This window comes from Triticum aestivum, chromosome 5D, assembly GCF_018294505.1.
Source record: "Triticum aestivum cultivar Chinese Spring chromosome 5D, IWGSC CS RefSeq v2.1, whole genome shotgun sequence".
Lineage (NCBI taxonomy): Eukaryota > Viridiplantae > Streptophyta > Magnoliopsida > Poales > Poaceae > Triticum > Triticum aestivum.
The window spans coordinates 65,845,280-65,860,648 of record NC_057808.1 but is presented as its reverse complement, the minus strand read 5'-3'; positions in this window follow the sequence as shown (position 1 = coordinate 65,860,648).

The window sequence follows — 15,369 nt, the reverse complement described above, 5'->3', positions numbered from 1 at the left end:
GCATCGGATATTTGTTTTTGATGGTGACCATGTTGAGTGCTCGATAGTCTATACACAATCTCAGTGTCCCATCCTTTTTCTTGGCAAATAATACTGGTGAACCCCAAGGTGAGGAGCTGGCTCGTATAAATCCTTTGTCCAGTAATTCCTTTATTTGCTTCTTTAATTCTACCAACTCGGAAGGTGCCATTCTATAAGGTTTCTTGTAAATGGGGGTGGTGCCAGGTGCTAGTTCAATGCTGAACTCTATTTCTCGGTCCGGTGGCATGCCTGGTAGTTCTTCGGGAAATACGTCGGGAAACTCACACACCACTGGAACTTTTCTCAATTCTGAGATGTCCACTTTGTTCAACTTTGGTTGCCGTGACCATGGTCTCTCTTGAGCTGCAACTTTTATTGTCTTGCCGTGATGATGAGTGAGAATCACAGTCCAACTGAAACAGTCGATAAATCCCTTGTTGGTGGTTAACCAGTCCATTCCTAGGATAACATCCTGTCCTTTATTTTCCAACACGATGAGGTTCGCCTGAAACTTTAGTCCTTTCAACTCAATAATCACACCTTGGCAGTAACTCTGAGTGATTTGCTTATTCCCGGGGAACTTGATGATCATGGACTTTTCCAAAGGAAGTATCGAAAAACCATGTTGCAAAACAAAACTCTTCGAAATGAACGAATGAGAAGCTCCAGAATCGAACAAAACTGTGGCAGGTATTGCGTTGACAGGGAACGTACCGAGTACGATGTCTGGGGCATTCTGAGCTTCTTCCTTGGTCACATGGTTCAAGTGACCCTTCTTGTGATTGTTGTTGGGGTTGAAATTGTTACGCCTGGGGGCTGGATTATTCCCACCATTGTTCGGCTTGGGGGCCGAGTTCCTCGGCTTTGGGCACTGCTTGGCATAGTGCCCTTCCTCTCCACAAGCATAGCAAGTGACACCTGGGCGGTACGTAAAGTCCTTGTCCCTTGAATGAAACTGTCTGGTTGGCCTTAGAGCAGTAGTCGTGGATTTTCTCGCTTCATTCCTCTGAATATCAGTCTTGCTCCGGTTGTTGCGAGCATGAGCCGTCTTGTCCCTTTTTCGCTTGCGAATATCCTCTAGACTGCGGTGCTCGTTCTCCAATGTAATGGCCTTGTCAACCATTGTTTTGAAATCTGGGAATGTGTGTACGACCAGTTGGCATTTTAGTGCTGGCGCCAGGCCGTCCAAATTTTTTTCCATCCTTTTGTTCTCAGTCATATGCTCATCGTAGGCATAACGAGATAGTTGAGTAAACTGACTGTTGTATTCAGTCACTGTCATGCCCCTCTGCTTGAGGTCATCAAACTCCCTCTTCTTGATCTTTATAATGCTCCTGGGGATGTGCGCCCCACGAAAACCCTCCTTAAACACTTCCCAGGTGATGTTATGCTCACTGGGGTGCATGTGTAGGAAATTTTCCCACCATGCGGCAGCTGCTCCAGTGAGGTAGTGAGGTGCGTAAAGCACCTTCTCATGATCTGAACATTGAGCAATAATCAATTTCCTTTCGATGTCACGAAGCCAATCATCGGCCTCAAGCGGCCTATCAGTGTGAGCGAATGTTGGAGGACGTGTCTTCTGTAGTTCAGACAACTTGGAATGCGGTTGGTATGGCTCACGGTGATTTCCCATATTGATAACATGATTCATCATTTCTTGGTGCTGCTGCTGGCTTTGTTCGAAAAGGCGGCATACTTGAGAAAATGCTGCCTCGCTGCCCTGTTGGCTAGACTGCCCCTGTGTGAAGTTGTTGCTTGTCTGGGTTCCATAAATTTCTTCCGGTGGGTTTGGCATGGAACGAGTCCAGGGACGAGGCATTTTCCACTCTGGCGTATTATTTTGCAAAACTCATGAGAAGAACTGTGTGGCACAAGGAAAATTTTTGCAAAAGCGAAAATTTAAAAGACCTCAAGATTTTTCAAGAAAAATACATGATTGCGCACGAAGAAGGACTGCTCAGCATATCTTACACGCGATAAGTAATTATACAATACATCACTCAGGATGTGCGTACACATTCCTGACATGTTATTAGGCTAGCGCACTCCTCCGGGATCCTACATGATACGCACACAGACTACTACAAACCTATGTACATATAAAACATATCATACATGCAGGCACATCGCGCGGCTACTAGGCGCACTTAGTCGGAGATGGTGAAGATGTCCTTCTGCCTGCCGAGGGTAAGACCCAGCGGTGCAGGGGACTCAACCTCCACCTCCTCCCTAATAGGCTCCAGGCGCGTAGCACTGCACTGGGGAGTAGGTGCGGGTGCGACAGGCGGTGCAGCTCTGACTGGAGTAGGAGCAATGACTTGGTCGAACTCCTTAGTGGTAGGCAGACGGCAAGCGGTGGCCAAAATGGCAGGTGAATAGGATGCTGAGGACGAGACGAAAGTCAGTGGCAGAGCCATGTGGAGAAGCTCCCTCCTGTTGGCGGAACAGCCCTGAACTAAGTCCATACGGGCAGCCACAAGGTCGTCCACGAGGTTGTCGAAAGCTGCCTCCAGAGCTCTGAGATACTCAACCAGCATCTCGATAGCTTCATCTCTCTCTCCCCTATGGCAGGCGAATGCATCGTGACAAGTATATGGCACATGGCATGGGAGGTAGCGGTAGCGACGAGTCTTCATCGCAGGAAGAACATCCCGAAGATGAGCTATTGCCTCACGGACGGCCATCTGCATGGCATGCCTCTCCGAAGGCATGGCCCTTCCCACAAAACGGAAGTGGCGAGACGCAGAACGTCCTCCCTTGAATTGCACCACGGCCTGGTGCATAGACACGTCGTCGCTGAGTTTGTGCTGGTAAAGAGTGAACTCAGGACGTGTCGACGGCCCGATCGTGAGCTTGGTGATGGAGACGAGGAGTTTGAGAAACCCCTCAGGCACACTGGTGAACACCCGGGACTCGCAGTCGTTGCCAGCCATCTACAAAAGTAGGCAAAAATTCTGAATAGTCAAATCATAAATTTATGATGACTAACAGAAAATAGCTACATTTGCAAAATGCTGAAAAAAGCACTAAAACGCTAATAACCGATTAGCGATCGCACCTAGTGGCTTCCTACAGTCAGCCTGGCTCTGATACCAAGTTTGTCATGACTGGTTTTCCAATAAAGCACTTATTATGAAACCGATCCCTTTTACGGACCAGTAGAGAAAAATATTTCTTACTGGTAGACAATTTCTTGATTACAGAAATATCCAGGAGTACTAAATATAATACAAGGTTGAGCGGAGGCTGCTCAACAATTTATTACAAGCACGCCGATATAATACATAAAGGCGGATATGACACAATTGGTAGGGTGGCATAACTACTGACTCGCAATAAAAGTGGTGGTGGGCATGTCACCATGAGGTGGGTGACAGGACTCCTAAATCTTACAGCTCATCGAGCGTCGGAGTGAGGCTCGAGGATTATTATTGTGGGTGGCGGAAGCGTATATAATACAAGTACCAAATCCAGGATCGCACGGGACTGACTGGGACTCCTCTAGGCGTCGGACTCGCTATCAAACTCATCATCCATGAGATTGCCTTCGTCAACATCTGGCCAAATCAACAAGCCAGGTGAGTACTATGAAAGTACTCGCAAGACAGTTTGGACATAAGATATAACAAATGCAATCATGATGCACATGAGCAGATTAATAATGCGCCCTCAGATAATAAAATAACAATGCATGGGAAATAAAAAGGAAGTCGGGCGGTAGTCCTCCCGAAATCCCAATGTAATACTGAAAGCCAATCGAGTGTCTGAAATGACTCCTCAAAAGGGGTACGAATAAATTAACAAATGCCACAGTCGGGCGTCAGGGCGACACCACATAAAGGGCTTATAATGGAATATAAACGACAGTGCGTGCCACAGTCGGACGTCTGAGCGACATCACGTAAAGGGCTTATATCGAAAGTAAATAACAAGAATGCCACAGTCGGACGTCTGAGCGACATCACATAAAGGGCTTATATCAAAAGTAAATGACGAGAGTGCCACAGTCGGACGTCTGGGCGACATCACATAAAGGGCTTAATTCACATAACTTGATATCCAGTAACTCATGAATTTAAATCACCTCAAGCATATACTCAGGTACGAAATAATAAACTGGTTAGTCCATCCACATGAATAACACTCAACCGGGTTTACCACTCAAGGTTGTTCACCGGGATTTCCAGGAGACTGACACGGGGACTCACATGAATATGGATATGTTGGCCACGGTCCTTGACCATGGACGCGATGACTCGGAAGGATTTGACTCTGCAGAGCTTGTACTCTTAACCACAGCCAACGGATTTCAGTAATCACAAGGGACTAGTTCCGTTTACGGTATTTTAGGAGAAACACATCTAACCAGTACACACCCATTCAACATTCCGTTGCCAGGAATCACCCCAAGCAACGTTCAAGAAAAACCTTGAGACGGGGAGGCTACAACCTCGCGTAGCATGGGATCAAATTTATACCGCGCGCTCTAAGGGGTGCCCCCCTCTCGGTCCCAACCGGAAACACCCATGCCCCCTGACCGGATGACTGGCTTTAATCCAGGGCCATGGAACCCTCATCCCGGCCCCTCTATTTGGTGTGTACAAGGAAAGAGGTTAGCAACTTACTAAACCGTATTCTTTGCAGAAAACATGTGGCAGCACGAAAGGGGAAGAACGGTAACGTGGCTCAGTCCACGTTAACGTCGGAGTTTATCGGATGACATAAGACTGGCATGCTACAACAATACCATCTTACTACCTCTCATGTCACCACATGATCAGGTCATCTCTCATCAAAGATCACAGTAAACTTCGAAGCACACGGTTAGTTGCCTTGCTTGCAACGAAACACTTACCGATGCCCATATTGCCATGCACAAACTAATTCAAGCAAACATGCAAAACACCATCATATCAAAGGTTCAAACATGCTTGCCTGGTTCGGAGAAGTCGGAGTCTAGCTCGGCGAAGTTCGCGGCTCCGTCACCTCCTCCGGAACCTACGGTATAACGAAACCGTATACTAACGTGAAAACCGTTGCGTGTATAAAAATTGTTCCAAATTTTTTCCAAATAAATACTATAAAAAACTAGACAAAAATATAAGACTGACAGAAAAAGAATCAATCAAAAAGCATCTTTTATTTAAAAGATATAAGGGTTTTAGTCCAAGGACTAATCTGTGATGAAACAGAAAAGATCCAGGGGCTTGTTTGAAAAAGCAGAAAACGCTTCGGTATGAAATACGTCAGCCCAGAGAGAAAACACACTTTGCCCGAAGGCGCCTTCAGAAAACGGTTCGAAGGGAAGAAAAGAGAGGCTGACGGGGGGGTCCCACCCGTCAGGATCAAAACTCCAACAGAGCTCGCCGGCGCCCGAAGGCTGCGGTGGTCGCCGGCGTCGATCCACGGCGAGGTAGGGTGATCGGAGGGTACCTACGGGTTCAGGGTTTCTTCCGCGTCGGTGGGTGGTGGACTTGGCCGTCGGTGAGCACCACGTCGACGGCGACCTTATCTCCGGCGGACGGTGGTTCGGGCGATGGTGGAATACTCCGGTGGGCGCTGTAAACTCCAAATTGATGCGCGGGTCAGAGAGGTGGATGCACTAGGATGCTACTGGAACGGGCTGAGAGGCAGGGGTGCACGCACGGGAGTGAATCGAGCCGGATCCCGAAGCGGGTCGAGGCGGCCGGAGTTGGGGAAGAAGACTCCCTCGGGGTCTGCCCAGTGGCTTGGAGTGGTACTGGTGGTGTGTAGAGATGGTGCGGGTTCGAGTTCGAGCTCGGGACCTCCTTTTATAGGCGATCCGAGGGGGTGGCCGTGAACGGGATAACGCCGGCGAGCAATTACGGCGAGGCAGAGGTCGGGCAGGGGTTTTAGGCGACTTGGCATCTTCGTGGTGGATCACTGGCACCGTTTCTCTGCTCAAACCTCGGTCGGGCTTGCGTAATACACTGGCCCTCGACGGAACGGCCGTACGGGCACGACGGCGGCAGGGAGCGCGCTCCGCGCCTACCAGTTCACAACGACGGCCCTGCAGTGTGCACATGTGAGTGGGCGGCCACGCGGTGGCCTCTGGTGGCTTGGGCGGCGCTGGACGGTGCTGTCCAACGCTGCGCCACTCTGGCAGCCGCAAAGGGCGCTGCTGCCGTCACTCACGGGGAGGCGCACCTCTGCCAGCTCGTCGCCGACGCCCGCAAGTGTCGAGGCGATCATGCGGCGCAGGGATAAGAAGGAGGGAACAGGGAGCTAGGCGCCACCGCGGCTACTGGCAAGATCGAGGTAGGTTTCTGAAGAAAACGACGGCGGCTCTGAAACTGTATCTCTGAACACTGAACTTCGACAGTAACAGTGCCCTTCAGGTGTTCGACGAAATGATTTGGCATGAGGAATTTTTTTCTGGAGCTGGGACTTGGTGAGGTGACCTCTCGATGCATCCAGAGGCTGCCTGAATTTTCTCAGATTTTTAGGAGGAGAAACAAATGAATTTCATCAAATTTGACAATATGGCCCAAACTTGCAGCAAGCACATTTTGAAAATTTGAACTGGAGACCAGTGGATCTTCATGGATCTAGGTTGAGGGTTCTAAGGACTAGCCAGGGAAATTTGTTTGGAGGCAAAACTCAAAGGAGAAATGGTAGTTCCTTTGTAAATCTCCAAGGGTCAAAATAGAGGACAGAAAAAGTTTTTGATAAGAAATAAATGGAAATAAAATCATGGGGGAGTTCAACTTGCTGGACTTGAAGTATATCTTGACACAAAGTGGGGAGATGGCTTTTGGGAGGGGGATTTCCACTTAGGTCATGGCAAGAGGAGATTTTGAAAGGGAAAGGATCACTCCATATGCCATAGGGCTATTTTTAAAAAGAAAAGATTTTCAAAAACTTTACCAATGAAAAACATTTGTGTTGAGTAAAACCACAAGATGAAAAACCTCCAAGACTGAAGATCAAGTCTTGGATGAAACCAAACAAAATACTTGTCATAAAAGAAAACTTTTGAGGAGGTGAGTCTTTTAGAAGAAATTTTTAAATAACCCCCTTCAAATCAAATGAAGAATTTGACAAAATCAAACCAAAATTTTTTTGGGTGTCACACCCGGGTAGTTTTGTTAAAATATAGTGGGACTTTACCTGCAGTACCATGAGTGCTATCCATCCACCCCAGTACGAGTTGCTCAAATCGAGGATCACCCCATCCACCTCGAAATATTGGGCAGTGGTGCACATCCCTTCCGTAAACCCAAACCAAGACCCAACGGAAGTCTCCTTCGTGGGGAAATCCATGCCGACTCCGCAAATGGCCATAGAAGCTGCTGCGTACAAAGCGCTTGCTCGTCTTCGATTCGCGGTACCCTATGCCAGCGAACGAGGGTATTATTACTTTCCGAGTCGTGCAGCACCCGGAGAAGTAGCATCTTTTCCCGGTGGACGAATCGAAAGAGACCCAATACTGGCCAACCTTGCCCAGTATGTTATCGCTCAAGAACGTTTGACTTAGCGGGTAATGGGTTATCTGCAGAGCCTCGCTGATTTAAATCCTCAGATCGCTATTGGCAGACCACTGAGACCCGACCAGGAGAGACGCATTCATCGGCTAGTCAATCCGCTTCCCCCGATAGAAGAGGAGTGTGCCCCAGTACCAGAGACGTTTTCTCAGGACCCTGTCCATTTACCATTTTCATTGTAGACGTCACCACTATGTTTATTATCCCAACAGTTATTTATGTGTTGCAACTTATGCGTGGTATCCTAAATTTGTGCGACGGGTCAAATATTTGGTTTCAATTATGTGAGTAGTTTTACTGCTGTTAATTTTGATTTAACTAATTTTCACTCGCGATAGATTCTGAAGTGAGGCTTTCCCTGAGTTGCTGCGGCGTATACCTCTTCACGACATAGATTTTTATTCACGCAGCACCATAACAGCAGACTCACAACCACAACCACTCGACCACGTGTGCTAATTACAAATCCTCGTGCACATTTTGCACCTAACTGATCACACCTGAGCACACCACAGTCTCAGTAGGAGAGATTTGTGCGTAATTTATTCGGGTGCAAGTGGCCTCCAGCACACTGACAGCAGTTAGCAGTCGATGCCGCACTTAATCCTCATGATCACCGCCGCCGCGGAGAGCCAACACTCGAGCGGCAGCATCACGACGATCACCAAGGATCATCGCGCACAGGAGCACGGAGAACCCCAGCAATGCCGCGAATCCTCTGCACACCAGGATCAAGTACCAGTCCGGCATCACCTCCGCCATTAGAGCCTCGTCTTGAGCTCCTGCAAACATAAATGGAGGAGAATGAAGGAGAAGGAGAAGCAAGGCCAGGTGTGAGGAAGAAGAAAGGAGCACCGCGATCATTTTATAGCTCGAGATCGGTGTACGGTGGGCGAGGTCCACCAGCGCCGCTCGTCGCTCGATCGCCGGTCTTCGGAGGTGAATCCGCGAGCAGTGCCGACAGTGCACTGGCCCGCGAGGTGAGTGCACGCTGCACCGGCAGCTAGCACGCCGCGCACTACCGCAGTACGACCTAGATGTGAAGGAAATATGCCCTAGAGGCAATAATAAAGTATTATTTATTTCCTTATATCATGATAAATGTTTATTATTCATGCTAGAATTGTATTAACCGGAAACATAATACATGTGTGAATACATAGACAAACAGAGTGTCACTAGTATGCCTCTACTTGACTAGCTCGTTAATCAAAGATGGTTATGTTTCCTAGCCATAGACATGAGTTGTCATTTGATTAACGGGATCACCTCATTAGGAGAATGACGTGATTGACATGACCCATTACGTTAGCTTAGCACCCGATCGTTTAGTATGTTGCTATTGCTTTCTTCATGACTTATACATGTTCCTATGACTATGAGATTATGCAACTCCCGTTTACCGGAGGAACACTTTGTGTGCTACCAAACGTCACAACGTAAATGGGTGATTATAAAGGTGCTCTACAGGTGTCTCCAAAGGTACTTGTTGGGTTGGCGTATTTCGAGATTAGGATTTGTCACTCCGATTGTCGGAGAGGTATCTCTGGGCCCACTCGGTAATGCACATCACTATAAGCCTTGCAAGCATTGTGACTAATGAGTTAGTTGCGGGATGATGTATTACGGAACGAGTAAAGAGACTTGCCGGTAACGAGATTGAACTAGGTATGGAGATACCGACGATCGAATCTCGGGCAAGTAACATACCGATGACAAAGGGAACAACGTATGTTGTTATGCGGTCTGACCGATAAAGATCTTCGTAGAATATGTGGGAGCCAATATGGGCATCCAGGTCCCGCTATTGGTTATTGACAGGAGAGGTGTCTCGGTCATGTCTACATAGTTCTCGAACCCAAAGGGTCCGCACGCTTAAAGTTACGATGCCAGTTATATTATGAGTTTATATGTTTTGAAGTACCGAAGGTTGTTCGGAGTCCCGGATGTGATCACGGACATGGCGAGGAGTCTCGAAATGGTCGAGACATAAAGATTGATATATTGGACGACTATATTCGGACACCGGAAGTGTTCCGGAGAAGTTTCGGATTAAACCGGAGTGCCGGAGGGTTACCGAAACCCCCCGGGGAAGTATTGGGCCTTAGTGGGCCTTGAGGGGAGAGAGAGGGCAGCAGCCAGGAGGTAGCGCGCCCCTCCCAGGAGGAGTCCTAGTTGGACTAGGAGAAGGGGGCGTAGCCCTCTTTCCCTCTCCCTCTCCCTCTCTTTCCTTCCCCCCTTCTTTTCCTAGTAGGACTAGGAAAGGGGAGTCCTACTCCTACTAGGAGGAGGACTCCCCCTCTCTCCTTGGCGCGCCTAGGGCAGCCGGCCTCCCCCTTGCTCCTTTATATACGGGGGCAGGGGGGCACCTCTAGACACACTTGATATACGATATTTTAGCCGTGTGCGGTGCCCCCCTCCACCATATTACACCTCAATAATACCGTTGCGGAGCTTAGGCGAAGCCCTGCGTCGGTGGAACATCATCGTCGTCACCACGCCGTCGTGCTGACGAAACTCTCCCTCAACACTCGGCTGGATCGGAGTTCGAGGGACGTCATCGAGCTGAACGTGTGTATAACTTGGAGGTGCCGTACATTCGGTACTTGATCGGTCGGATCATGAAGACGTACGACTACATCAACCACGTTGTGATAACGCTTCCGCTGTCGGTCTACGAGGGTACGTGGACAACACTCTCCCCTCTCGTTGCTATGCATCACCATGATCTTGTGTGTGCGTAGGAAATTTTTTGAAATTACTATGTTTCCCAACAAGATGCCCTACGCGCTAGACGTCGCCGGTGGAGAAAGCGCGGGAAAGCACGCGAGAGAGAGAGAGAGAAGAGAGGGCCAGAGGTAGAAGAAGAGACTGACAGTGGGCCCCGGGTCCACCTGTCAGCCAGAGAGAGCACTGTGCTCTCGGGTACGACCAGCGTATTTTAGTAATTTAGAATTTTATTCTAAGTTTACTGTAACCAAAGTAGAAATATCTCGTTTTTCCCCAACCATGGATTTTTCCACGCGGCGCCAGTATTCCACACTGTAGTTTTACACCACTTATTGCCCTCTCACTATAGCCGCATTTTATTGCATGAATAGGATGGTTACTTTTTTTGTGATGGTAGGAGTAATATTTTCAAAACAGCCCTTAGCAAATCTCGAGGACGAGATTTTTCTTAAGGGGGGTAGTGTTGTAACACCCCAAAATTTTGACCTTGTTTTATTAATTAAAATTTTGCCAGGAAATTTAATTTTTATTTTCTGGATTTATCTTTTGATTTTTGAACCTCTCTTTTCTTTGATATTGTGGAGTTTTTACCCCAAGTGAAAACCTTCCAAAAATATTATTAGACTTGTATACCCTCTCAAGAAAAACATTTCTTTTATCAGTGGGTTTATTTGCATAATTATTTTTCCTGAGCTTTATTTCCTTAAAAAGGATTTGTCATGAGTTTCAGAGCTCTATTTGCACTACAACCCTTTCAGAAAATTCTTGAAAATTTCAATCAAAATTTGGGGATGTCATGTGATGTTTCCACATCACTTTTATGCAAAAATATCTTTTGGTCATTGGAGATTTTGAGCTCTACACCAAATTTTCAAATCTAGTCCAGTAGGTATTTTTGCACTACAACCTATTTAACTATTTCTTTAAAAATTCTTCAAAGTGTTTGGAGATTTCAGTAGATGCATATAATTCAACTTTATGCAAAAACCCATGAGTGTTCTTTGAAAAATTTGAGCAAATCATCCTGTTTTGCTCTCTGGTCCAGTTTGGCTTTTTCTACTGCAACCCTAATTTATTTTGCTCTAGTGCCCATGAGCTTTTTCCTGCTTGTAGTCCTCCCTACCAAACCCTTAAGTCCAGGAGAGTGGACCCATTGGAGTATTTTTGGTTCATGCAATTACAGCCTTTAGTTTCTGTCCAGATTTGGTTTTCTCAAAAACGTGCACTAACAAGTTTTTTTTGACAAACTAACCTTGCCACCCCCTTTATCATCCAAAGAGACTATGATCTGGAGTTTTTGGCCACCCCAAGAGTTGCCTAGATGCCCATGGCATTCTGTCGAACACCTTGTCTCCCTGGACAGTTTTGGCTTGGTTTTTAGTTTGCATTGTGGGCTTGATCCCCTGACCAAACCAGCATGTCCACTAAGCCCCTAGCTAACTCTAACCTAGACCTGTTAATCCCCAGCCTCATTCAAGCCCTCTAGCATGCCTTGGCATTTTGCCGAACGCCTGGCGTGCGTGCTCTGGGCGCGGCCAGAGCGCGCGTTTTGCACGTGCATGCACCCGAGCGGCCGCGTCTTGCCCCTGGCCGTTGCTCGCCCGCAGAGCCACGCCCGTCCTCATCCGCTCGCCAGAACCCTCCAAGCCCTCCCCTAGCGCCCTACAGCGCCGCCGTCAGGTCGGCCGTGGCCGCGAGCGGGCGGCCGCAGCAGGCCCCGGCCGTGGCAGCACCGCCCGAGCCACTCCAGCGCGCCAGCTGCCCTCTGGAACAGCTCGAGCTCATCCGCGAGCTCGTTTGCTAGCGCACGTCGCCGCCACATCGCCCTGCAGCTACAGAACAGCGGTTGGCCGGTGTTCTTATCCACGGCCGCCGCGGAACCGACCTTGGCTGCCTATAAGAGGAGCCCCGAGCTCGTCCAGTCACTCAGGCAAGCTCAAGCCATCCACCTAGCGCTCCCATAGCCTGCAATCGACCAAGGAAGGCCGTCTTCCCCCTCTCCGGTCAGCTCGGCCGCCGCCACGTTCCGGTCCCACTCGTCGCAACCAGAGCCTCCCCCGTCCGTCTGGAGCCACCGTTCAACTCCCCTGAACCTTGCGGAGCCACCACACCTCTCAAACACGACCGGGAACCACCGTAGCTCTAGTCCCCAAAACCTCCCGAAGCCACCTCCGCCGCGGAGCTCGCCGCCGGCGACTCCCTCCACCCCCGCCAACCTAGCGACCACCGGGAGGACCGCCCTGGACTGGCGGATCCATCCCTGCCCCCGGGGCCCCGTGGGGAGCCGCCGTTCGCCCGCGTCGATCGCCGGAGCCCGCCACCACTCGGACAGAGGAGGAGGGAGGCGCGGGCGACTGGTCAAACCTGACCAGTGGGCCCCCTGGACCCACTGTCAGTGACCCCGAGCTGGCCCGCGCTGTTTAAAGTGGAGGCGTAATCCCAGAGTACGTCTCCTACGTGTTCTCTTATTCGAAACTTTTTTTCTTTTTCTTTTTCTGTTTTATTAAAAATACAGAATTTTGACTAAACTTTGATTGGATATAACTTTTTGAATATAAGTCCAATTGATTTGATTCTTTTTCTGTTGTTTCTTAAATTTTGTGTAGTTTATTTTCATATTTATTTGAAAATTTTCCAAACAACTTTTTTTTACTGTTTTAAAATTATGTGTTAATTTAAATTTCCTCAAAGTAGGATTTTGGAGAGAGAAGAAAACTTTAAAAAAGTTTTTGGGATGCACCCTGCCTGTCCACAACTTGAAGGCAAGCATTCTGAACCCTGGCATAATATTTTTGTGTGTTGTTTGATGCGGTTACAACACCACCTTGACATGGAGCATTCGTTATTTTATGTGACGATACGATCATACGCATGAGTGCATAATGAAGATTCTTTGCTGCTAGAAATGGATATGCTTGTGATAGTAATCATCTTCGTATGCCTTTCATGCCTACCGGAAGGAAGCCGGGAAAGTCTCTGTCTTGGGTAGACACGAGCTTGTCTCTAGTTCCTCGTCAGGACGGTTGTGTCCGGTATGGCATGATGAGGTATGATGAGTGGTGAATTCTGTCTGTTGGTTGAAATATATTTGTTATGCTAATCATGCAGGAAATACTTAAACCTCCTGAGTCGACCATAGATCGAGTCTTGTTCCAGTAACCCCGATACTTGTTTCGTACTACCACTTGTCCCTGCCGCAGGTAGGGTACGGTTTAGTAAGTTGTCAACCCCTTACCAAGCACACACCGTACAGAGAGGCCATGGTGGAAGATACCGGAGACATCCGGTAGGCATGCCACCTGGTCCGGGGGCATGGGTGTTTCCGGTTGGAGCCGAGGGGGGTAGCTCCCCTAGTTTGTGCGCGTTATAAATTTTGTGATCCCATGCTAAGTCGAGGTTGTAGCCTACCCACTTAGAGTTTTGCTTAATGGGTGTCGTGGGTGATTCCAGACACCGGTAAGTTAGGCTGGTGTGTGCGGTCAGGTGTGTTTTCAATTAAAAGACCGTAGGCGGAATTAGTCTCGATGGACTAAAGAAATCCGTTACTCGTGGGTAAAGAGTACACCCTCTGCAGAGATTAAACATCTATTCGAATAGCCGTGTCCATGGTTAAGGACTACAGTCTGGGATGGGTCAAGTGTCGGTCTTAGTGTCGGTCTTCGGAGGAAAAATTGCTAAACCAGAACATGGGTCATGACTTGTGACTCATGATGATTATGATCACTATTATTATGGACTAACCATTTACATTATTTGAATTATTGAGTATCCCTGGGACGGTTCTACCTCCTGGATATTCACTGTGATTATTCTTATATAAGCCCTTTATGTGGTGTCGCTCAGACGCCCGACTGTGGCATGCTTGTTATTTAAATTATTTATAAGCCCTTTATGTGGTGTCGCTGAGACGCCCGACTGTGGCATGCTTGTTATTTTAATTATTTATAAGCCCTTCATGTGGTGTCGCTCAGACGCCCGACTGTGGCATGCTTGTTATTTAAATTATTTATAAGCCCTTTATGTGGTGTCGCATAGACGCCCGACTGTGGCATGCTTGTTATTTCTTTTATTTATAGGCCCTTTATGTGGTGTCGCTCAGACGCCCGTCCGAGGCATGATTTATATTATTATCCTTTCGAGGCGTCGCTTCAGACACCCGATCGGTGCATTCTATTTCTACTCCCGTATTGCATATTCATGTTTTATATAAACAACCTGCATACATGCATCATGGATTTTGTTTATTTCGTGACTGACATTGTGATCATACAATATTTTAGAGCATGATTATCATTCGTTGTATTATACCCGTGTTCATAATGTTTGCGAGTACATTCAAAAGTACTCACTGGCTTGTCCCTGGCTATTGTCTTAGCCAGATTTCGTGCAAGGAGAGGAGCGTTGTGAGGATAGCCCCGGAACCCACGCAATGGTGGCAGCAACCTCGCGAAGATAGGAGTTACCCTGGTCAGCTGTTCCTGTGGGAAATAGAGTCCCATAGACGCAGATGAACAACAAACCGCTTCCGCCATCAGCCACTCGAAACCAATTGTTGTACTCATAGGCCAGAATGGTCTTGTACTACACATTTTGTATTTTGCCTGGAATTTCTATATCAAGTTGGTGCCTCATCAGCTAAGAGTAATCCTGGAGCTGGTGAGCACAAGGGCCAATTTCTGGGAAATTGATATCCCGAAAATCGACAATCGCCCATCGCACACCTCCACATTGCATGGGCGGCCGGAAGCAGACCTAGCCTCCCTAATACAAGAGCAGGCGTTCCAGTCCAATCCGGCGCGCGCCGCTCAGTCGCTGAAGTCATGAAGGCTTCGGCTGATACCATGACGTCGAGTGCCCATAACTGTTCCCGCATAGTTGGTTAGTGCGTATAAGCCAGTGGCCAGACTCAGATCGAATACCAAGATCTCGTTAAGCGTGTTAATTGAAGTATCCACGAACGCCGACCAGGGCCAGGCCCACCTCTCTCCCAGGTGGTCTCAACCTGCCATGTCGCTCCGCCACAAAGTAACAGTCGGGGGCCATCGGGAACCCAGGCCCACCTCTACCGGGATGGAGCCACCAACCCCTTCAGCCCCCATCTCCGAACAGTATC